This window comes from Vanellus vanellus, assembly GCF_965231255.1.
Source record: "Vanellus vanellus genome assembly, chromosome: 1".
In the NCBI taxonomy this organism is placed as follows: domain Eukaryota; kingdom Metazoa; phylum Chordata; class Aves; order Charadriiformes; family Charadriidae; genus Vanellus; species Vanellus vanellus.
This window is the reverse complement of record NC_138905.1, coordinates 153,676,647-153,701,388: the sequence shown is the minus strand read 5'-3', so window position 1 is coordinate 153,701,388 and position 24,742 is coordinate 153,676,647. Positions and strand designations below refer to the sequence as shown.

The window sequence follows — 24,742 nt, the reverse complement described above, 5'->3', positions numbered from 1 at the left end:
AAAAAGAACCTCCAGCAATATAAATATATATGCAAAATGACCAGTCATCTTTACTGCAACAGCTGCTGAGGAAACACAGGATTTCCTTGACTTAAAATAACTGAAGTGTTTCCATCAGGTGAAAAACAGTTTCTGAAAAAGCATTGTATTTTGCCTTGTTTCACTGCATTAACCCCAGTGTGGTGAACAGAACCAGGACCATTCTTGTTGCTTTTTTTTCTTTCCTTTTTTTTTTTTTTTTTTAATTTCTGTGCAAGCCACGAATGAAAAAATGACCCATTCCTCCTGGCCACACAGCCATTTCATTCACCACAATTCTCCATTCCCATCAAAACAGCATCAGGGCTATGGCATGCCTTAAGAAAACAGAGCTTCGGCCACAGGCTGCCATCCCTCCCGCGAGCCTTGCCAGGCTCAGAAAAAACCTGGGGAGCCGCTGAGGCCAGGCACCCCAACCCTACTGCTCGCAAATCACCTCGGGGCTCTGCCAGCACCTCTGCAAGAGCAAAACTCAGCACGCTGAAAAGTATGGTAAATACAGCACGCCAGGTGGTTCGCCAAAATGCGGTCCGCAAGCTGTTGGTTGCTTGCGAAGAGCGAGTTTTCCTCTTTGCTTCCAGATATTAGGATGAACAAAAGAAAAAAAAAAATCCAACACTTCTTTTTTTTTTCCAGGACTATTTTCCTATGGAAGTGGGGCATCCCTCAGGGCAGCCCCGCTATTAACATGAAATCGGGAGAAGTAACACCTGAAATTGTCACTTTGTTCTCCCAGTGACATCCTGTGATCACACATGGAGTCCCAGTAAAAATACTCCACAGTATGCTCCTTCCCTGGCTGATCTGTGAGCCACCAAGAGCTCACCCTCATCTCTAAATAGCAAATCTCAAAGTTTTGCCAGGACCAAATCACGTTGTCCAGTACAGCTGAGGTTCACCTTGCAAAGACTTCTTTCAGATACATTCTGAAGAAGGGGGAAAAAATTGGCATTATTTCATCCAACTGTATTTTATCCCTGAGCTGGTCTGATTACCCACCCGCTCTGAGCCCAGGAGGTCGGAAGTTGGTTGGACCAGTGCATGTGCCCATTTCCATCCTCAGCCCATCCTGGCTGCTCGAGGCTTGTGAGTGTTTCAGGGAATCCCGTAACCACAGCACAACTTCTGCCTGCCTAGAACGACCATGGTGTAGGTTTTGCATTTTGTTTTCTTTCTGATTATCAATACAAAAAGGAAAAAAAAAAAACAAAAAACCAACACCCAAACCTGAATGGTTTGTGAGTCTGCACAGATACAGGGATCTCCTCTGGGCTGCCTGGGTGGTCACAGCTCAGCTTTACTGTTATTGTTTACTAGTGATGTATCACAGAGACATGATACAATAACATCAACAACTCAAAGACACACAGTGAGAACATCTTAAATGAAGCAAACAACACATTCCGGGTGGAGAAACATTCAAGGTATACTAAGTCAGTCATTGGCTTTTTATACCCACTGGCTTTCTATGACTGTCACATTTTTGTAGTGTACTGGCCACACAAAAAAATCGAGAAAATATTTCAGCAACTATCATTTATTATCTTTCTGTTAACTCTCAACTTGCTGTTTCAAACTGTATATACATGGATAAACCTGCTTCCTCTGCCTTGACCTAAAAATGCAATCTAAGGGCCACAGAATTCAAATAATTGCGTGGTTCCATTAATTTCTACGTGGCAACTCAGAGTTTACTGAGCTGCCGAGTAACCACAGGGCATGGTGGAACAAGAAAAGTGCTGTGGAGAAGGATGGGCAGGGGCTTGAAGGGCCTTCCATGTGGGAATGCACAGAACAGACTCAGCCTGGGCACCATAAAGAAGAGATGACGAAGGAGCTGAGTAAAATCATGTACTGTAAGGAGAAGCTGATTATCTAATGACTTTTCACAGTTGCTTATCACACAAGAACTAGGGCCTATTGGGTGAAAAGTTATCAGTCAACAGGCCTGAAATAAACCAAAGGATTATCTTTTCACAGAAGACATAATTATAATTGTGAATCTGAATGCTATAGGATGTGGCAGTGGCCAAAAATGTATGTGGGTTCAAAAAGAGATGATAAAAGGTTTTTCAGAGAGAAATCCACTATTGACCACCAAACTATGTACGACACCCGACTCAGGAAACTCTCAAACTGCTGGCTGCCAGCAATTAGGAGAGTATATTATGGGGAAGGATTGCTTTAAAAACCTCCTCCATTTTAGACTTGTTCCCTGAGCACCCCACACAGGTCACCGTTAGAAACAAGCTACTCAGAGAAACGTGCTTCTGTAGGAAAACCCCTCCTGGTTTTGCATTACACTCAAAAACTGAACTACTCTCCCGGCAATGATGCCAGAAGAAAAGCAGCAGCAGTGCCCGGTGTATGCATCTATAACACATTTGCATTTTAAAAGCGGTACGTTTGCCACATCTGAAATACTCTTATTTCCCTCAAGTAATTCAGGATTGCCTTTGCGAAAGGTGGCAGGCAAGGAGGTGGGAGAAAGGAAACAACCCAAACAGACTTCACACATGGATATCTTGGCAAGGTCTAGTTGGCAGAGCCTTCCTCCCTACCCCCTCCCGATGATGCAGAATCAGTCCTTTGCCGTCCTGTTCAGGAGGTTGGCCAGACTTCGTATCCCTCCCCCAGTTCCCGCTGGATGCCTCAAGCGTCTCATGGGCTGCACGGAGGGGACAGCCTCTGGGCACCTCAAGAGAGCCACCTTCACCCCACTCTTCCCCCAGAAACATGGGCCGTCCCACTCAGCCTTCCCTCCACCCCCGCGGCTGACCTCCCACTTCGGGTACCCTCCAGGAAGGATAACATTTCCGCAGAGGAAAACACATCTAGTTTTGCTTTCTTTTCTGCAAAATACCACGCACGGGGAAGAGCTACATCCGCTTCCCCCTGGCCGGGGAAGAGCCATGCCCAGAGCATCTTGCTCGACGTGGGCAGCTCCGTGGGCGCTACCGGCGTCTTTGGTTATTACAAAGTGCCAGCCCCGAGCGGGGAAACACCGACTTCGTTCCCGACAGGGTGCGCGTAGGTGTCGGTGCCAAATCCACAAGTTAATTAAAAACCGTATTTTCTCTGGGAAAACAACACGGCCGGCATAATAGAGCTATAATTATAGCCAGGTTTCCACTGGCAGCTTGTTAATTGAATCTTATTCTGTTTCTTAAAGGAGAGCAGGGCTGCTGTCACGCCCTCTTTCCTTCCCGCTACTGCCATTTCTCCAGCAATATTCCCACCGAAATGTCAATACATCTGTGTCCCTGCTCTAAAAGGGGTTCAGCATACTGTTGGGTGACATGCACCGTCCTGAAAAGAAGCTGCTCTGCTGCATGGCAAATCACTACATGTGTAATTACCTACATCATTTTATATAGAGCATGAAAAAAGAAAATATGATAAGTCTCTCCTCAGCCCTGCTCTGTTGCCATGGCAACCGGACACTTTCTCCCCCCGCCCCCCCCCCCCCCCTTTTTTTTTCCCAAGGGACAAAGAGAACCGCTGGAGACTTCACAAATCGGCATAGATTAAGCACAAATAGTTTTCCAAATGCGTTTGTTCACTGACATCGTTTACTTCAGTAATTGCGTGCATTGTGCTCGCCAAAAGTGAGCTGCTGTAAACATAGCCGCCCGCGTTCTGCCCTGTCCCATCCCGTCCAAACAGCCCCCACCTCCTTTCCCCCACCTCCACCTCCCTCCACACACCCAGGCAAACTCCCTCAAGCCCACTTGTTAATTTTTTGTTGCGTTTCACCATTGTTTTCCTATTTACATGCGCACGGATGAACCGAGGGGAACTCAGTTTGACTCCTCCCGTACTGCTGAGTCCTTAATCACGCCGGTGAGCAACAGGTTGAAGCAAATACCTACGTCCTGTAGGTAGACGGCCCTTTCACACGTGGCACGCTAAAGACGAGGTGAGGTCTGGGTTTTGTGACCCAGGTAAGCGGAAAATTTCACGGCAGCATCAGTGGCTTGCAAGCACCGCCTCGGCTGCAGGAGGTGCGTGGAGCGGGGCTGGCACAAGCCCTCCCCCAGGAGAGTCGCCAGGCTCTGCCTCCCGCCCGCGTTTGGTCGCTTGTGGTTTTGCCAAACTTTAACGGATTGGGCTTCAGTGTCCCGTGCCGGGTGTTCACCTTACACCTACAGAGCAGTTTGGTTTGGTTTGTGTTGGAAGTGCTTGTTAAAATGATTCTTCGACTCCTGAGAACAAGGCTGGGGAGAATAAAGTCTTTGTGGGTACTAAACCCAAAATCTAATTTTGATATGGTCCAGAGTTGAAAAGAGGAGGAGAGGGGCACATATGTTTGCATGAGAAAGATGTACCTCTTTTTGTTCCTGTGAACTTTCCACTGAGTTCAAGTACTCGAATCCCCACAAGCTCCTCCATCCTCACGTGCTGAAGAGCGATACCCGCGTTGACGGAAGCTCCCACCCCCACCACGGCTGCGACACCGAGAGGGAAACCCCAGCAAAAGGGGTCCTGCTGACCCGCAGCACCCACCCCTGCCAACGCTAGGAACTATGTGGCCCCGTGCCCGCACCTCCTCACTGCAGACAGCTGCGGAGCCGCTGGCCACAAGCACCGAAAACAAGACCCTCGTCCCACAGGCAGCGCGTGGGCGACACAAGAAGCCATCCGTGAAGAAGCCCTCCTCCAACTGAATGAGGCTTCTCATTGCTTTCAATGCAAATGAAGACAAAGTGCTGCAAAGGCGACTGATGACCTCTCGTGCCAGCTGTCAGGAGGCCATGCGGAACGTGACATCGAGGATAAAGACTTAGTGGCACCCTGCACCAGCAATGTCCACTTGCTCCAGCAGTCAGTAGACATTGTTCTCGCAGATGTACCAGGCGCTCTCCCATTTCAGGTCATAATGAGCTGCAGATGCGACAGGCCTTTCAGATTCTGAGTCTGCAGCAATGAAACGCTCTACATAGATGCTTCTGCCTCATTTTTACTTGCTAATTTTTAATAATGACAATTTAACTTCATTGTGTGCTTCACGTACTATAACGGCCAATTCAGAAATCATCCTAAAGGGCTCTGATTGCTTAACAAATCTCGCAAATAGCTTTCCAGCATTTTTTATAAAGCGTGTGTTCCGAAATTTCAGTGTCACTTTGATAGTTCTCTAGAGGGAAGTAATAAATAATTAGGAGGCACCATACTTTGGAGATACTGAGCCAATGCTTCAATTAGAAGCATCCCCATCTCACTTTTAAAGAACTTCAAAATCAGCATGAAAAAAAAAGCTGGTGTTATACAGAATATATTTACACACATCAAAGAGTAAGTCGAAGGCAAAAGCTTAATTAAACTGAAATTTGGGTTGATCAATTCATTCATAGATTTCAGAAGGGAAAAACACCTTATGCAACTCCAAGAAACTATGATAAATGTTGGAAGGCCTAGACATTCCAAAACGAGGCTAAAATGAAATCCCTTCAATGTTGCAGGTTTTACTCCATCAAAAACCCTTCACACTTTTCCTGTAACCCTTTCACATGGTGATGTGATCGTCTCCAATTTTTTGGTTGCTTTTGGCAAAGAGCTAAAGCCATTTACATTATCCTGTGGTACCAGCTCCTACTGTGGTTAAGAGTATAGTGAATACTCTATCAGAAACAACCTGGAGTTCCCCACAGGGCTACAGCTCCTCCGTATCAAACTCCAGAGACGACTCTAAAAGCTGTTTTCCAGCACAGTTTATTTAACATCGACCATGAATATATATACAGTCTTAAATGCTCCTCACTTCAGGGAGGGGCTGCAGTAAGATAAGCTTTGCAGATGCCTGCAACACACAGCGCAAGATTCTTGCAAGTTATGTCTGGATATCAGTGCCTCTCTGCATTCATGAAGTCACGTATATTTTCCGAAGCATGTGCTGAAATGCTGGAGAGGAACATTTTTTGTTTCACAGAACCAAGAAGTTACATTAAATGACACCGAATTCTACCTTACTCTACCCTGCAACCCAATTTTACCTAGTTTTACCCGTTTACCAGTTAAAGCAATAATCCTGAGGAAAGGTTTGCAGTAACATACTGCACTTGAAGCAGGTAAGCTCTTTAACAGATGCGCACATCGTATTCACAAAGGGAACATGCACACACTTATTTTGGATGCATTCTTATACCTCACAGATTCATGCCTTAAACACATATCAATTGCATGCGTGTTCTAAAAGCGTATGGAAATGACATACACCCACTAGGAATATCTGGAGGCAAGATTTTTGGATTTTTTTATGTGAAGCTGTCCTTCGCATCCATATAAAAAAAAATACACAAATGTTTCTGAAGAAGAAAATCTTTTGAACTTCTTTATGATTCGCCCACTCATTACAGGAAAAAATTCATTCTGTATTATGAAAAGTTTTGCTGTGCAAAGTCTCATGTTAATTAGTTCATTTTGGTGCATTTAAGCAGAGAGGAGGGTAGAGATTGAGAAAACATGCTCAACGCAGAAAATGAGTTTTGACTTCAGATTTGGAAGGACAAGCATTCCTCCGTAACGCAGGTCATCACAGCACATTTCCAGGAATAAGTAAAACAAACCCAAACCGAAGGGGGAGGAGGGGCAGAGCCTAAAATCTAGGTCAGAGGAAGAAACCAGACAAGTACGAAGCATCCTTTTCCGTGAGTCTCACAACTTGATTGTGTGAAGGTCTCATCTCCTGCCGCACTTGTGCATATGTGACACTAACTGCCTCCCTGCCGCAGAGGGAATGACAGGAATGTTAAACAAAGGGAGCCCAAGTGGCACCTTCGGTGAAGCATGAGAGATCACATCGGGGTAATAACTTACCTGGCTCTACTAACGAGATATCACTTCAGGGAGAATTCACTCATGGCACAGCCTGCAAAAAGATTTACTTTCTCAATGCAAATAACGGCCAAGGAGCAAAGGGGGATCCCCAGCAATACTGTGCTCAAGGTATAGCCTAAAAATTTAAGAAGCGTTTACTGCGTTTTTTCATAAACAAACCAGACGTACAAGTGGTTCTTACACCCCAAATTTTTATGATCCTCTATTTGCAATCTTTGTTCTGCTGCTCAGCCACCTGGTTTTTCATTTACAGATGGCTTTGAGATCACAGTTTGTTATCTTACTCAAACATAATTAACAAACACATTTCATTCTCTTACATCAACAGAGATCCGACTCTGTGATAGAACAACGAAAATGGAAAACTTCGGCAGACGTAGCTGGTTATTGCTTTCTGTCATCCTCTGAGAGATGTCTTCAATACCTCCTTCTATTCTTGCTGTCTTCGGAATAAGTCCTTTCCTATTGTAGCAGGGACACAACTCCTACTTAAAGTCACTATCATTTTTCTTGTCTTTGAACAGAAAAGCAAATTATCTGATGAATGCATCTGTTATTTCCTTATCTTTTGTGTTAAATTAACCGCTATCATTTTGAGTGACAAAAACTGTCTCTTACCATCTGCCCACTAGAAATCTGCTTTAAGAACGTTTATCATCATTTATTAATCCCTATAAATCAACTTTTTTTTTTTTATTCTTAAGGTAGTGGTTTTGCTTTTCTTCTGGGTTTTGCTTATCTGTTGGCTCTACCATGAAGCTCACAGCACCCAATGTGAAGAGTGTAACACTGAAGGAAATTATTGGACATTGTACCTTCCCATTGCATTGCACCCAGACAAAACCAGAGCGAGCACAAATTTGGGAGCTGCATTGAAATGCACAAATAACTGGCATTCCATCAGAAATTTTATTTCTAGCATCTTGCAGCCTCTTCATCCTTGAAGACTAACTTGGGCGCTATGAGAAGCAGGAGGGCAGAGAGGCAAGAGGTGTTCTAGCGCAGGGGACCTTTCCGTGCCGCCTGGCAGCAGCCCACCGGGATAATTCCCACGAGGCACACGGCAGATTTCTCCCCATTTCCATTGCCAAAGCACGTGTAAGTGCAGGCTGAGGGTGAGACCGGGTGGTGGAGGCACGTGTTGGGGGTACGGGCTGCCCCATGCTTCCCACCCACACCCCCAGGGTGCCCCTTTGCACCCACGTGCTGCCTGTCCAAGGGGCACGTGCCCACACGTGTTTTCACAGGTCTCAAGCGGGAGCTCGTAATAAGCCCTGGGGCGATGGCAGCCCCACTCTTCCCCTACAAAACGAGATGGGGCTCCGCTCCGAGGCTCGAGGCAGGGGCTGGCATGGCACAGGGGTGGGAGCACGGTCACTCTTAGTTCACAGCAGACACTTCCAGCCCAGCACTGAGTGATCCCAAGCTCCTCTGATGAGGAGCATTCCTCTGCCCCTTCTGTGAATACAAAAGCAAATTAACTGACGAAGACATCTGTTCTTTCCTTATTGCATATGTTCAATTAATTACTATCTGTTCTCCCTTTTTCTGGCTACACCTAGAGTGAGGTCAGTCATGAGAGCCTTCATCATCCACAGCGCTTAATTTTTGCTCCGCCTGTCTATGGCTTGGTTTGCCCCAGCCAGCTCTCCCTAAGCCAGTGCCTTGGCACCCTCCTGGGGATATCTGACTCTGGGGAGCTTTCCCTTAAAACTATGGAGAAGACAATAGGTACGGCTGCCTCTGCCCCATGCAGCTTTGTAACATTATCCCACTGGGTTTTGTATGTTCAGTTTGGGTCTTAGGACCTCATGCCATGCCCCAAGTTGTATAACGTGTCTTCAGCTTCATGAAATAAAACCAGCCCTCCAAAGGATGATGAAAAACTCTGAATAGAAAAAAAAAAAAAAACAAACAAACCATAAAAACCCCCTCAGGGCTACTGACCATATGGGGTCCAGAGGAGATTCAGGGTTAAGTACTATGTGGGCTGAATGGACCGCGTCTGCTTTGGACGGAGCTCGCCATAAGCAACATGGGTGCAAACCAATCCATGCCACTTGGCCTCAGGGCTTTCTTTTGTTATTCCAGTGGGTCTAGGAGATAAAAGGACCCCTTCGCTTAGTCTGCCAATGAGACAGACATTTAGTATTTCAAAGTTCATTGTTCAGCTAGTAACTCCTAGCATCCTTTTTGGTACTTCTCGGTAAGCATTGCTCCTTGCTGCTTATCAGGAGTCCCGCAACAACTCCGGACTGAATCACCTTTCTTATCTGACCTCTTCTAGTACTCCTTTGTCACTACCATTGAAGCTTTAACAATACTGACTCCTACAAAGCAACTGCAAAACCCTTTTCTCCGCGGTGGATGCGTTTGTTAGCACAGCAGGCCAACTTTCAGGTTTTGCGAATGCCTGTCTGTGCCTCAGTTCCCTCGGTGTGAAAATAAAAAAAAAAAAACCCAAACAACTATTCTGTTAATAATACTTCCTTGCTCACAAAGATTTTGAGGATGAAAACATCTCTCTCTTTTCCATTTTTATACATTATGACAAAAACCCATTTGGCACTTGTATCAAAATACGACAAAACTTTGTGAGCCGACTTCACACACTTCCAGAGCTGTCACCATGTAATCCAATGTCAACTCGTCTTCACTCTTCAGTCCTTCCAACTGCAAAGTGGATAATCCTACATCCACAACTCTGTGGGAAGAACTAAGGCTGCTAAAACAGCTCAGTAGTCCTGAATGAGAATGAGAAGCTTGTGTCAGAACGGTGAGGAACCATTAGTAACGGCAGCTGTATTACTTTCTCGAATGCTGTCTCCACTAGCCTCTGCAGGATTTTTATTCAAATTACGTAAGAAAACAGTTCTGCATTATTTCTACAGAAAGTAAACCTTCTGTTATTTTTTCAGTCAGTACCAGAATAATTAAAAACCTTCAATGTCCAGGATTTGTCTGGTTTGGTTTTTTTGTTTGTTTTCAAATAAGCTTTTCTTATCTGTGGAGAGACTTTGTCATCTATTTTCTCAAACTGTAAGAGATTTACAATAGCTAGGGATTACAGCAAGGTTGGGTGGTTCTTAATTTCTTTGTATCAACCTCTGGTGTCTCTTCCAGAATCCTTAAATCTTACCCTTCTGTAGATGGCAAATTATCAACTGTTATGTTTATTATTCTTTTTCCTGTTTTGTTTGTCACACATATCCTGTTTTTTTCATTCCTTTTATAAAAATTTATAAAAGGACACAATAAGCCGAGGAAAGATAACTATGTAATGTATTCCAGAGAAGATTTATCTATAATTTAGTAAGTTCTTTTTGAAATCACAGCATTTGGATCAGTTTTGTTTCCATCTTGTACAGCAGTCACCATCAAAATATTACTTCCTTCTTGCAAGCGAAAGCTGTTACCATGGTATTCCCATTATTCCTGACACAGAGACTGGGGGAAAAATTGTTAAGCTCCCTAGGAAATTCCCTTACTTCCAGTGCAAAGGTCTGCAGGGGTAGTTGCAACAAGACTTGTACCCGCTTTGCAGCGCGAGGGCAAAGGGAGACCGGTCGGTGGCTGGCAGCAGGTTCTCCAGCTGGAGAGACTCCTGCACTCGGTACAGTTCCCATCTGTTTCCCTGATTTATGATCGTGTTTGGGCGAACACCACAAAAATGTCACTGTGGTGTGGCATGAGAAAAGCTTGCCCATATCATAGCCGCTCGCATCTGAATTTTAAACACTCCGTTTAAAATGATCGTCAGGCCCTATTACTCAAAAACGGAAATTTTGGAGTGAGAACAGCTACATTTTCCAACTCTTTTTGCTGTGCTGTGGCCCAGCTGAAACCCACTGTGGAAAAGCATGGAGAAGCATCTGCAGAAAGAGGGACATTAGTGAAAGATGATGGGCTCCTAAAAACATGATTAATGGACCTGATCGCAGCCAGAGAGAGATCCCGCTCCCCGGGAAAGGCAGGAGCACCCAGGGACAGGGCTGGGGTGGCTGACAGGCGGCAGGGATGGTTTGTCTCTTACTTTGAAAGCTACAGCAGCAGCAGGGCTACAATGACATACCGGAAAAAAAAGCTGCAAAACGCTGGATGACATCATCAGACAGAGCTCCCAGCTGCCAAACCTGGCTCCGGGGAGAGGAGGGCACTTGTAAGTCAAGGCTTCTTCTCAGGACAGCTTTCATGGTGGAACCTCTTCAAACCATCTCTTCTTGAGCACATGGGTCACGTCCCCATGTACAGAGGTCTGTCTGGGTCTTCTGGGCACAATGAAGAGCCACATGCCCCTCAGGAGGCTAACCCAATCAGGGACCAAGGGTGGGCATCTTCCACTTACAGCAGTTTATTTGGTAGTTTGATGAAAAGCTTTGCTTCGGTTAAAGCATTTTCTGCCCTTTCTCGTATTGAATCAAGTGGAAGTTTGGAATGACATTTTCAAAATAAGTTAACTTGGTTTTGTTTTGAAAATGCCAAAAGGAAATGTTTGAAACAATGCAATATTATTACTTTTGTTTTATACTTAGCCAAAATGATTCAGCAAGCAGATTCAGATGCCCTAAAACTGTATTTCTGGAGAATATCAAGCCAGTAGGACAGTAAATTTTTACACAGCTCTAGCCTGGCTTTGGTTTCCTGCAGCTCTGTCTGTGCTGCAGACTTCACTTGAATTATCTGCACTTATGGTCCCCTCTCAAACTGAGCTGCTACAGTGTGAAATGGCAGCGTGCAAGTGTCGGGATTAGTGAATGGGACGATTCTGTTAGCAGTGCAAACAGATTACAGCGCTAACAATATGGTGAAGTGAAGTTTTTGGATGAAGTGTTTTATTTGACAAATACACAGTTTCAGAATCATTAGAAGGATTCACAACTTCCACTTGAATTCAGAAAATAATTTGATAAATACTTGATATGTGTTGCACTGCAAAATGTTTCAGAGAACTCCAAGTGCTCTGTTTTACCACTTTTTTTTAATTTTTTTTTACACAAAAGGTTTCTCATCTTTTATTTTGATACACTCTTCAGGAATGGCACTTAGCTCTTGCCAAATGTCTCGCAAGATCATTTTGCATCAATATTGACAGCATCGCCATCCGTCGCTTGTTCCACGTGCGACCTGAACAAGTCTCACAGCCAAAGACCGTTATCTGGAGTTGGCTGCGGGATGCAAGCCTGACCTGCTGCCTGATGATGGGCGGCATCCCTGGTGTCACAGCCTTCCCTGCGGTGACAAGGGACTGCTGGCTGTTGCCTCAAAGCCACTTTTTCCCTTCCTTCTCGAGGAGTGTAACTGAGCACCCTTAGCACCTCTGGGGGCAGAAGAAAATAGATGCATCTGGCAGAGCTCCACCATGAGCCGCTCACTCGCTAGCTAGTGAAGCAGAAGACAAATACTCTCGTTTTCTGGCTCTCCCCAGGCTAACCCACCCCTGAAGACTGCAGCAGCAGCAGCAGCTGCTGCAAACGCTCCTTCCTCCTTCCCTCTCCACCCGCTGCCTCATCCGCCCAGAAACCAAATGTGTTCCTAGAGCACAGCCCAGAAAGGAGACAAACGTACTACGGCACACTGTTAGTGGTCTTTTTGAAGCAAAGCCTGCAAATATTTCTGTGGCAGGGAGAGCTGGCCGAGCGGCTGGCCTCTGGGGGGGCAGCGAGAAGGAGAGAAAACCCCAAGGGACGGCTGATCTGCTGCTGCTGGTTTCCGACAGCCTCCCCAGGCCACGGTACCCACCGCTACAGAGCCGCGGACAACGAGCTGTAAATTCCTCTGCAACATCTATTGTAAGTCATACTTCGGAGAATCACTATTGCAACCCCCTTCTGTATTAGATATTCGACATCTACTCCAAAACAACATTAAAAATAACTGATTTACTTCCAGCAGGCAGATGGCTACTAAATCCTGCTCCATTTTTCTGCATGCCATAAAACTTACGCTTGTATCTTCGATAGATACACTCTGTGATAGTAAGATAAGTATTGAAAATACAGTAGCTACAAAGCTGCTGTAATTAAATACACCCTCTGAAGAAAAGCTCAAAGTTGTCACTGAAACTATGCCAGAGCTGTTACTCAGACATCAATGGCATAGCATCACCCAGAAATTAAACAGAAGAGCAAAACTAAAATGTCTTTGGGGCCCCTTCTACATAGTAAGTAGTAAGATGGATAAACCTTCGGGAGACAGATGCTGCATCCCATCTTCCCAAATCCAAGTCCTGCATAGGAGGCTCCAAAACTGCCGTAAAGTCTATTTTTTCCCCTGATGCATCTACCAGTAAAGACAGCGAGGCTCAGCCTGGAGCCGGGTGCGGGGCAGGCTCAGGGAACCACAGGGAGGTGATCCGCAGGTGATGGCAGAGCGCAGGCAGGAGGGAGCCAGACCCCATGTGTACAGCTGCCAGCAGGGAACAGCGTCCGGGGCTGACTGTCCCCAGGCCACACTTATCGTTTTTCTCAGAAGGAGCCAGCTGGGTCACTCAGAAAAGTAGTTTGGAAGGAGAAAAGTATGTATGGGGCAGCCACTATCTGTCTGGGGACAGGACCCTGAAGCAAAGTAGGGAGATAAGCTATGAAACAGCGCCAGTGTTATTAGCTCTACGGAGCTAATAAACTGGTTTTTCTTGTGGAAAACAAGCAAACAAACAAAAAAGCCCTAGTTTACTTATATATGACCCTCTGTCTACAAGAAGAGCTTTTCAACCATCTTCAGGCATTCACCAGTATCATGAAACCCCTGAGAACAACCTAACTTGGACAGACTGGGCTGAATATTTGCTTTCTGAGTTTCTTAACACTTGCTAAGGTAAAAAGCAGGTAAACACCTGGTCTTCAGTAGGATCCTGAATTAACAGCTGGCAGCCCACCGCCTGGCAAGTTGATGAGGACACCAAATTACCACTTGCTTATATGGCTCCATGCCCAGGCTCTCGCACAGGACTTTCACCATCAAGACAGAACCATAAAGGTCCTTGAAAGCAATGGGAAAGTCTGCTTATAAAGCTGATGGCGTGATACTGCCCTCCATCTTTGCTTCAGCGTCAAGGACACCCAGGCCTTTAAGCCAGGTACAAGGTAAGCACGCCTGCCCCAAGCCCCTCGCAGGCTGAGAAACTAATGGCGAGCTCAGATATATCACCCTAAGCGACAATTAATTGACCTCAAAGCTGCAGCAACTCCAGAGGCATCGTTGCTGGCTCTATTGTTTTTTAATGTGTCATTCAGAGAAGGTCAGCAGGCTCCTGTAAGAGACATACGAAGGACTTGCTGAAGCAGATTGCCAGCTCGAGAGAGGATTAAATTATGATTCCTCAGACTCCAGTTTTATCTTACGGTGGGTGATTTCAGTGCGAGGCAGAAGAGAAAAGAACAGACATCGCAACATTTCTCAAAAGCTTTTCCTTTTCAAGGGACCTACAACATACATCATAAAGTTTGTAATACCAGAGCATCGGATACAGAGATAGTGTCTCGCCCTTGCCAAATAGCTTTGCTAGGCCCTGTTGATGTATTAACACCACTGAAAAAACAGCTCTAAATCAGAAATGTAGGTCTCGTAGGGTAACCAAACCCTGTGAAAGAGCTGCTGAGTTTGGAAATGGCAAGTCCTACACTAATAAAAAATTAAAGAACAGGAGGTAAAAAAGCAAAGAGATGCCCTTCCCCAGTATCCCGATCTTCAAACTCGCTTCCAGAGTGCCTGAAGAAAACAAACCATTTGTTTTGCCTCAAGGTGTTAAAAGTTGCAACCACCCAAATATCAAAGGCCCAGATTTCCTCTCCCTGTCAGCAACTATTACAATTAAATTACATTCTTTAAAAACAACAGCAAAATGTCTGCATTGCACTGAAACGTGAAAACAAAGAAGTCTGCGTACAGCATGCAAAAACCAAAGCGTGCCTCAGTGAGGCTCTTTCAACAACTTCTATTGCACAGCCTTGCAACTGGATGGCCTTCAGGCAGGCTGTGAGGAACAACGGAGACTCACCTATAGTGCATTAACCTTATGTACTGACCTGGTTTGGTTGTGTTGATGGTGACTACATCCTTGGAAGAGGGCATCTTCAAGCAAAAAGTAGCAAGAGTGTGTAGTAGTAGTAATGTAGGCAGCACTCAAGGTTGAAATCATGAGGCTGTGAGGGGTGAGATGACTTTGTGCTTCAAGAGGAATGAAACAGGATCTCAACAGAGGAAAAAAGACTACTCGCTTTAGGAAACTCACTATTCATTGAAAATAAAGAACAACAATTCTGAAGTGGTCTTTTAAATTATCAGAGCATATAGCTAGGCTAAATTTTCCGGAAGAAGAATTTGTGTCAATTTTGGCAAATAGTTTTGGCCTTTTGGTGTTTTTTTTAGTCAAAACTAAACTTTTTAACAAAAATAATAATTTGTGTTGTCCTGACCCTGTATTTAGTTTTGAGGGTGTTTTTACTCTTAAAAAAAGCTGTGATAGAACAAGAGGTAACGGGCACAAACTTGAGCATAGGAAGTTCCGTCTAAACACGAGGAGGAACTTCTTTACTTTGAGGGTGGCAGAGCACTGGAACAGGCTGCCCAGAGAGGTTGTGGAGTTTCCCATTCCGGAGACATTCAAAACCTGCCTAGACACCGTCGTGCAACCTGCTGTAGGTGACCCTGCTCTGGCAGGGGGGTTGGACTAGATGATCTCCAGAGGTCCCTTCCAACCCTGACCATTCTGTGATTCTGTAATAAGCCAGTACATGTTACTAAGGCCCATGCTTCTGCAGTAATTTGAAAAAAGTGAAATCTTCCATAATTTATCTTTATAAAATATTTGTAAAGAAATTTACAGCGATAGAAATGCATTTACACTCTTGCTACATGCGTATATCTACTGGATTCCCTGCCTCAGCGGTTTCAGTTTCTCCTAGGCACTTTAGCAGCCTAAAAACCTAAACCTGCAAGGTCCTCAGCTACCTGGGATGACAGTGCAGGGCAGGGACCTGGGTTAGGGGGTGATGCCAGCATGCAGTATCGGTCACCGCTCCTTCACTCCAACTCCAATGTCCCTTATGGCACCACCACCCATTTGAGACAGCTGCTGGTGGGAACTGGAAGGGCCATCAGCTCCAGACACAGTTGATTGCTCTGGTTAGTTTCTTTGCATTTGGCCATCAGGTTTCATGACTTTTAAGCACTACCTTCTTAATCCATTTATGGCAGTGGTGCAGACTTTAGGATCACATTCCCTTTCCACAGTCTTCCCCGAGATCTCTTCTTTCAGACTTTAACAGCTTATGGTAGGTTTAACAGTATAAGTATATATGCCCCTCCCTTCACACACATGGTACATCTGTAAATGTCAGGCTGAGAGCTACGTAAGCTCAGAAAAGGTGTTCCAAGAAACGCAGTGTCAGGAGAAGAAATCAGCAATTTCAATTGGTAGGGGATGCTCTGTAGTCTGATGCAGAAGAAATAGGACCTGAAATTTTAGCCTTTAATTTCTGCGCATGTTTTTCTGTGGCTGTGGGCATAAAACTGACCTTTCGTCATTTATGTGCTTCACAAGAGCACCTGTCTAGGCTGATGAAAGTACAACGATGATGACTATGCAGTCAAGACAAACGGGATTTTTGCATTGCATTCAACAAAAAAGAAATCCTCAGTAACTTCCATAAAGGTTGAAAATAGCTTTATTCAACTGCTATTGTGTTAAGGTAGAAATTATTGAACATTTTTTTCCGTGGTTATGCAGGCTTCCTCAAAAAGCTATTATCAGCTTTTTTAACAGGAACACAAAGGGGCTATTTCAGAAAACAGCAACTTAAAATTATCATGAAAGTACCCGTACATGGGATTTTCACACTCATGCCTGTTTCTGAGAGAGGACAGGCCTTTTTAGGACACTTTTGGTAACATGAAGAACCACGAGAAAATTCCTGATGCTTTCAGAGAACAAGGTGGTAACTACAGAGCATTTGTAAAACTGAATAGTGGAGCTGGAAACTGAAGAACAAGCATTGACATGACAGAAATAAAATTCCTGGACTGAACATGGTCCTTTGTTAGGGCTTAGCTATTACGCACATTATATATGTGAGGTTCAAATGTGCATAAGAAATGCAGTTAAACAAGGTGACACTGAAAGGCCCCGGGTCAGGAAGAGGGATGGGGCCTTACAGGGTCTCCATCACTCCTATATATAGTCCTCCTCCTTTTAATTTCCCTGGTCTTGCTCCGTCTGGGGAGCAATCCTTACCTCTAAGGCAGCACTGAGGGGGGACCTGCTGAGCTGATGGGCTGGGGGGTCCTTCACTTGTCCAGCACAGTCTACTCCAAGCCAGCCACCTTGCTACTTCTGACACAAATGTATCTTAGGAAAGTGATGTAATTTTCTATACTTGGGCACGAAAAGCGAAGTAAAACATGCAGCAAAAGAGTAGATTCTTAAATTGGCTAGTTTGATTAATATATCAAAGGGAAAAGCTATTTCAGAAATAAAAAACCTTATTATAAAACAATGATGAAACCATATTTACTACATCTGATTAAACAAAGAATAGGCAATTTCTTGGATAGTACACAAGATCCTGGTTTATTTGGATTTATTAATAAATCATGATAATTGTGTTCCATTGCTTTGCTATTAAAAAGTTAGCATCAATATTGTATTTGTTTCTACTAAAATAGTGATTGATGGAGTACTCCTTACATTAAAACCATTACAAAAATATCAATTTATCAGTAAACTTTAATGGACAAATAAACTGGAGACAGCATGTTCAGTTCAAATAAGATTTAGCCTATTACCGAGTTTCAGACTAAGGACACAGAATATTGAACCTTTGTATATTAAACAAAATTGTAAGCAGATGCAGTTTACTGCTTTGTTTGTTAGCTGACTTTCCATAAGCAACCATAGCCCTCTGCATTGTAAACCCTTAATTTTGTGATGAATTTGAAGCAGGGATACAGCAATGCGATGTGAGAGGGCTATTTCTGTATTGTTTCCATCCCACCCGCAGGAAAAGGAATCCAGCGGCATCCTGCCACGAGTTAACCAAAAAGCTTTCTTCAAGTTTGACCCCACCAGGAGAGCTGCCCAGGCATCCCCCAGGCTGCAGGCAGGACAGCGGGCAAAGCGGCCTGTGTCCGGCTCCGGGGTGGGTATTACCATTTTGGGGATGTACGTCGAAGCAAGCACTGATCTTCCTGGCATGGACTTCTTGCGGTGATACTGGGAAGGAGGCGAGGACAACAGGAGCTTCAGCCCCAGGCGTAGGGTCCTCCCAATCCTTCGTATGGAAGAGGAGAGTGAGCCACGTTACTGCCCCATCGGCCTCTCAGCAAGGCTAACAGACGCCCAGCTCGTTTCAGTAGGTAGGAATGGGAATTTCCTCTCAAATCCTTTGTGAGCGGGCAAGCGGCACTCCATGAGTCAGGAACCACCAGAGACCAACCCCGCAGCCAGCCCGGTCTGCGGTGAGGGGGATTGGCCACTGCCGGCAAGATGCAACCATGGAGCTCCTCTGCACTCTGCTCCTTACGTTCACAGCAAGATCCAATGTCAACTGCAGGAAGTATCTGTATATACTCACCGTAATTTTTTATCAGCCTTTAAATGCATCTATTCTCCTTTTTTTTTCTAAATGTGGTTAAGGGAAAAAAGCGGTTCCTGCCGACTTCTTGGCTTGTCTTTGTATTATTTTTGAAGACACCACAGGTATATTTGCAGCAAATTAATTTCCTAATTTGGTACGAGAGCGTTTTACATGCCTGTTGTCGAATAACTCCTGAAAAACTGCACCATAAATGCACAGACACAATGTCTGGCTAGATGGGAAGCTTTGGTTCTCATTGAAAATACTCTGTATCTTCCCATATGCTAATATACGATTAGCAGGCTAATAACAACAACACATCACCGGGGTAACTCAGTGTTTAGTCACATAAAGGAAGCGTGCACCTTGTTATCTAATAAAGCCATGTTTGCAAATAGCAATTAAGTTGAGGCCTTTGCCATACAGTAGTTCTCATCAAACTTAAAACAGGTGAAGCAGTCTTAAATGAGAGCAGCATAACGAGCCAAAGGACGTGTTACTTGGCCACCTCACCTGAAAAGGATTTAATCAGTTATAGCCACACAGTGTCTATTTTGGCATCAAAATTATTAATTATTAAACAACACATTACTAACACCAATGTTTGTAAAAATTCACTTACCCTCATTGCAATGGGCTTTCGAGCAATTTACTCTTTTACTGCTCATTTCCAAACAGTCTAAATAGGGCACTGGCAATAATGAACCAATTTCAGTCCAAGAGTCTGAAAAGCAATTGAGACATCTGCCGTGGCCCTGGGGCTAAGCGCTCGCATCCTGCCCAGGACGTGCTCCACAACGGAGGATGTATGTCCAAACGAACGCTCCCTCAAGCCAGGCATAATGCTTATCACCATGACAGACTACCGAGAGACGTGATGGCTAAGCGAAATTTGGACAACTACAGAAATGTTTTTTTAAACTAAAATAGCCTCCCCCCCCACCCCCGAAAAAAAAAAAAAGAAAAAACAAGTAACTTGGTAGCTCTTCAAGTAGCATACTTTAAGGAAAAGGGTGGTTAAGAAACACTTAACTGCACTGTAGCCTTTAATGGCTATTTTAGATATGAATCCTTACATGTGTACAAGAAAATTCTGTCCTAGAGAGAGAGGAAGATTCAGGTGATAGCTGGTCTGTGTTCTACCATAAATTCAAAACCATTGCCACGTATCGGGGATTCTGTGTACCTGATCCACACGCACGCAGCAGTTCTGCCATGCGCTGCGCATGTCAGATTTACCACGCAGGTCAGGAGCAATCCACCCTGCCGATGCAGTGAGCGTGATGTGACCGGAGCCCATCAGACCGGCACTCAGCGCCCAGTGGTTGTTTGCTTTGGGCTGTTGAACTTCCAGCTGTTCAGCCCGAGCTACTGCTCACCCCACTTGCTGGGCATCCAGAAACGTGGCAGATAGATAGATAATAAAAAAAAAAAACAAAACCGCACAGCGGGAATCAATGGGTAAAGCAACAGTCTACCAAGCCTACAAGAAGCTGTGGAGCTGGCAGACACGTGCCCGTTTTGCTTACATCTTTTTACTAGGCAGGTGCAATTGAAACAAAAACTGAAATGAAAGATGTCAAAAAGCAAGAAAGAAGAAACCGGTCAAATTCTATTAACGTGAGGGAAAATAAAATGCCTAGCTGCTGTACGTGCTTCGGTAAATCTCTGACCTAAATTGAGAGAGAAATGTCCTTTGCAGAACACACAGAATGCCGAATACAGATTTTGGATTCATCTGTGAAAATGAAACAGATTATGTTACTATCAGAGAGTGCACAGTGAAGCCTCAACCCTCCCATAAACCCAGTTACATACATACATACTTAAATAAATCCCTGACTAGCCAAATTTCCTTAGCTGATGTAAACTGTTTTTTAAGATATTTCTATTACATGAGTAAACATCACTTCCTATATTTTTTGTCGACTGAGTGTAAGGATTTAAAGAAGACAAATCAAGTTTATTTTAGATTCCCTGAGGAAAAACAAACCCATCTGTCCTCACTCCTTCCCTGCTGCTTTACAGTGTTCACTATTAGTTATTTCCATAACACACCTACATTTATCCTTATCTGCAGGAGGAACATTTATCTACAAATATTCCTGTCAAATGGCTCTAAAATGCCAGCAGATAAAACAAACAAAAAAAAGTTGATACCCATAGAATTCAAATATATAACATAGCAAAGGAGTCAAGACGAGCTCTAACCTGGTAAGCTTAAAGCTGATCCCCTGACACCTCTCACGTAGTGTCACACGGTCTACACAGGGACAGACAGAAGTTGAGAAACAAGTATAATGGGCAAAAGAGAAGCGTGACGCCTGTTTGACTACATAATGTCAGGCTTGCTATCATAACAGCGCTTCTTTAGTAGCTCTGTGGTTGGAGACATCACAGCTGCTTGCTCTTTTCTTCTCCCTCTCAGGGGTGGCATATGTAAAAGCTGAAGTCCAGTACTACCTGTAACAGAGGTGCGGTCCCAGCACGAGAAGTCCCCAGCACTGAAGGATTTCTCTTTATTGTCACCGGCACAGCGGTGACTCTCACAGGCTGGTGCTGACAGTCCCACAGCCCAGCAGAAGGACTCAGCCAAAGTCCCTTGGAAATTGTTTTTACAGCCACCCTCTCCCAGCGCCCTTGTAAATCACAGCAAAGTAAACCCACCGAGAGATCAGCAGCATTAAACGATGCAGGGAGCATCTCAATGTGGACAGTAGTTTAAGCAGCCACCGCAGAGTCACAACCTGTGCTCCTTTTTGCAAGAAAATGCTCCACTAAAATTGAAGAAATCTTACAAAAACTGTATTATTGAATCACGATGGCTTAAGTCAGCAGAGCAGATGGAAAGTCATGTTTACTGAGCCCCAAAACACACCTGCAGAGGATGCTTCCCTGCAAAGTTTCACAGCTCTCTACAACTGTCATACAGGGCAGTACGAGCAGATGTACGTACGGAAAGTGTTTCCAAGCCCCTTGCTATGTAAGCGGGGACTCAACCTAACACTTACAAGTGATCCTGTATCGTGAACTTCCACTGACAAAATAATATAATGCACTGTCATGACGATGGCCTTACGTAGTTCTTTCCAGGACAGCGGTAGTTTACAACACGATTTCTGTTGTGCTTTTGCCTTACGTCATGGGACTTCAGATTTACTCCCCCTCATTTCCACGGGCGGTGCTGCCGTTCACACTGCACGCAGATGGCTGAGGTGCGAGCGAGGCATATTAACGCCCCGATAAGAAAGTTAGGACAGCAGCAACGCAGTTGGTAATTTTATTTCTCAAAAGCTGCTCCCTGCACGCCTCACCACCGCGGCACACAAGCCTCCAAGGCACGTCTCCCTCCACACGTGTTTCCACATCAGTAGATTTGGTGAATATCTCGAGACAGTTTTGTTTAATGTAGCACGGAGCTGTGCTGTTTCATTAGTCTCAATGACAACATCTCAACTTACCTGAGCCGCAGGTTCACGTTTCTCTGCACTGACAGTTTGAACACGATTTAGCTTGTGCTCAGGATAATCACAAATCCCATCTGTCTTTGCCTCAAGAAAGACGAGAGACCTTCTGGGGAGGATCCTGTGCTGTTTTGTCTGCTAAAACTCCGTCTTGTGATACCAGTTCAAGGTAGACCAGACAGGAGGAGGCAGCTGGGCCAGGCAGGGAGCCCCATGCTATGCCCACACCACCCACCACGTTGCCACCAGTGTCCTCCCATGGAGCGGCACCACGGATGAGAGACGAGGTTGGCATCGGGCCCCTTTCCATGGCTGCTCACGCCCAGCAGTGTAGACACAACTGCTGACCTCAAGCTGTTCCCCATGTCTTTCCAGTAAATAACCTGTCTACTCGAGGCAGCTTCAGCATGAGGAGGCTGGGAGGCTGTCGATGGAAATTCCTACCGGAACAGCGTGAATGTGCTGGCACGATGTGGGCTGGGGAGAGGAACTCCAGGCACACAAATCCAGGGCAGCAAAAAGAAAGACCGCATCCCGTCATAAGGGGTATCAAGAAATAGCAACTATGTAGGAAAAGCTAAGGCTTTTTCAACAGTCTGAAGAAGACCAAGCTGTTTATAAGAACTATTCGCATTACTTCTAACAGCCTGCCTACAGGGGCTGCTGGGCAGGTGAGGTGCATTTAGAATCCTTTTTTTTTTATTCCGTCTGAAGAAAAAGCATTTCAATGAGCCTTCAATGTATCCTACAGTTCATAAGTACTCCTTCTGCTACAATGCCTATTCTAGTTGGAAAAAGATAAATAAGTTTAACAAAAGTTGAACATACATTTGCTTTCTATTTGGCTTTATTCTAAAATCACAGTAGTCTTTGTAATACCAATTCTAAACACAAAGATGTAAATTGTTTACTTAATTCTTCCTTTTATTTGCTTTGATTTATTTAAAAACAAAAACATGCAACGTCCTTAACATTCTCACCATAAGCAAACACAGACAAACAGCTTGCCTCAAACTTGAATTAAGTCCTATTTAAAGCACACCACAAGGCTAATTTCTAGTACTGGCAGCACAGTGATACTGATAACCACATTATGCTACTGCGCCCAACTGTGGCTTCCAGAGGAAGGCTTTCCAGATGAGGAAAAATGCATCTACTTCTGAATAGAAATCTTCACACTGGTCCTTAGGCATATTTAACGAGCATCACAGTACATGCATTTGCGGATGTACACGTTGTTGGCATTAACATTATCCTCTCTATAAGAATGCCCCACCAAAATCTTTACCTCTGAAAAGACGAATGCTATGATACTTCACCTTGCACTAAAAATGCCTTCTACATTAAACACACAAAAATTATATCATATTTCATTTGCTTTACTTCATTCTTCCATACTTCTTGCCGCCTGCAAGACCACAGCACAATTCCATCTAACCCTCAAAGGATTTTCCACCGTCACGTAACATTACAATGTAATGAGTAACCTTTCAGTAAACTTCTACAATTTAACCCAGTCTGCAGTGCACAAAAGCCTGGCCAGCCTGGCCAACCTGGCCAACTGGCTGGGCGGTCACAATCAAAGAGTTGCAGTCAACAGCTCGATGCCCAAGTGGAGAGCAGTGAAGAGTGGCATTCCTCAGGGGTCAGTACTGGGACCTGTACTGTTCAACATCTTTGTCGGCGACATGGACGGTGGGGTCAAGCACACCCTCAGCAAGTTTGCTGATGATACCAAGCTGTTTGGCGAGGTAGACACGCTGGAGGGGAGGGACCATCCAGGGGGACCTGGACAGGCTGCAGAGGTGGGCCCAAGCCAACCTCATGCAGTTCAACAAGGCCAAGTGCAAGGTCCTACATCTGGGTTGGGGCAATCCCAAGCACAAATACAGGCTCGGCGGGGAACGGCTGGAGAGCAGCCCTGAGGAGAAGGACCTGGGGGTGCTGACTGACGAGAAGCTCAACATGAGCCAGCAATGTGCGATCGAAGCCCAGAAGGCCAACTGTATCCTGGGCTGCATCAAAAGAAGTGTGACCAACAGGTCAAAGGAGGTGATTCTGCCCCTCTACTCCACTCTTGTGAGACCCCACCTGGAGTACTGCATCCAGCTCTGGAGTCCCCAACACAAGAAAGGCATGGACCTGCTGGAGCGTGTCCAGAGGAGGGCCACGAGGATGATCCGAGAGCTGGAGCACCTCCCCTATGAGGAGAGGCTGAGAGAGTTGGGGCTGTTCAGCCTGGAGAAGAGAAGGCTCCAGGGAGATCTTATTGCGGCCTTCCAGTACCTACAGGGGGCCTACAGGAGAGCTGGAGAAGGACTTTTTACTAGGGCATTTAGCGATAGGACAAGGGGGAATGGCTTTAAACTGGAAGAGGGCAGGTTCAGATTGAACATTAGGAAGAAGTTTTTCACTTTGAGGGTGGTAAGGCACTGGCACAGGTTGCCCAGAGAGGTTGTTGAGGCCCCATCCCTGGAGGTGTTCAAGGCCAGGCTGGACGTGGCCTTGGGCAACCTGGTCTAGTGGGAGGTGTCCCAAGATAACACCTTGTCCGTGTTTGCTCCTGCTAACACAGCCGTCCCTCAGCCACTCCATTCCCAGTCCGTAATTGCTGAAGTGGTCTGAATGTACCTTTCATTAAGGATCTAATATCTAACTCCTTCAAGTTTCAATAATACAGTTTGAAATGGAGGGTACCTCAACGTACACTAAATTAAACCTTCACAAAGCTTAAGGTACACAGCAGCAGCTGACCAGATGGTCAACAAAATAAAATACAACCTGCCAACAGCAGAGAGTTACTTCCACATATGGTAGCACAGTGGCTAC

The 24,742-nt window shown here is 45.0% G+C and overlaps 1 protein-coding gene across 2 annotated transcripts in view; it reads right to left on the bottom strand.

The window, feature by feature from the left end:
- SH3RF3 (SH3 domain containing ring finger 3) overlaps window positions 1–24,742 on the bottom strand; it is a gene marked incomplete at its 3' end in the record, with an annotated part of 251,528 nt that overhangs the window by 195,650 nt on the left and 31,136 nt on the right. The gene's annotated exons all lie outside the window — the stretch shown is intronic.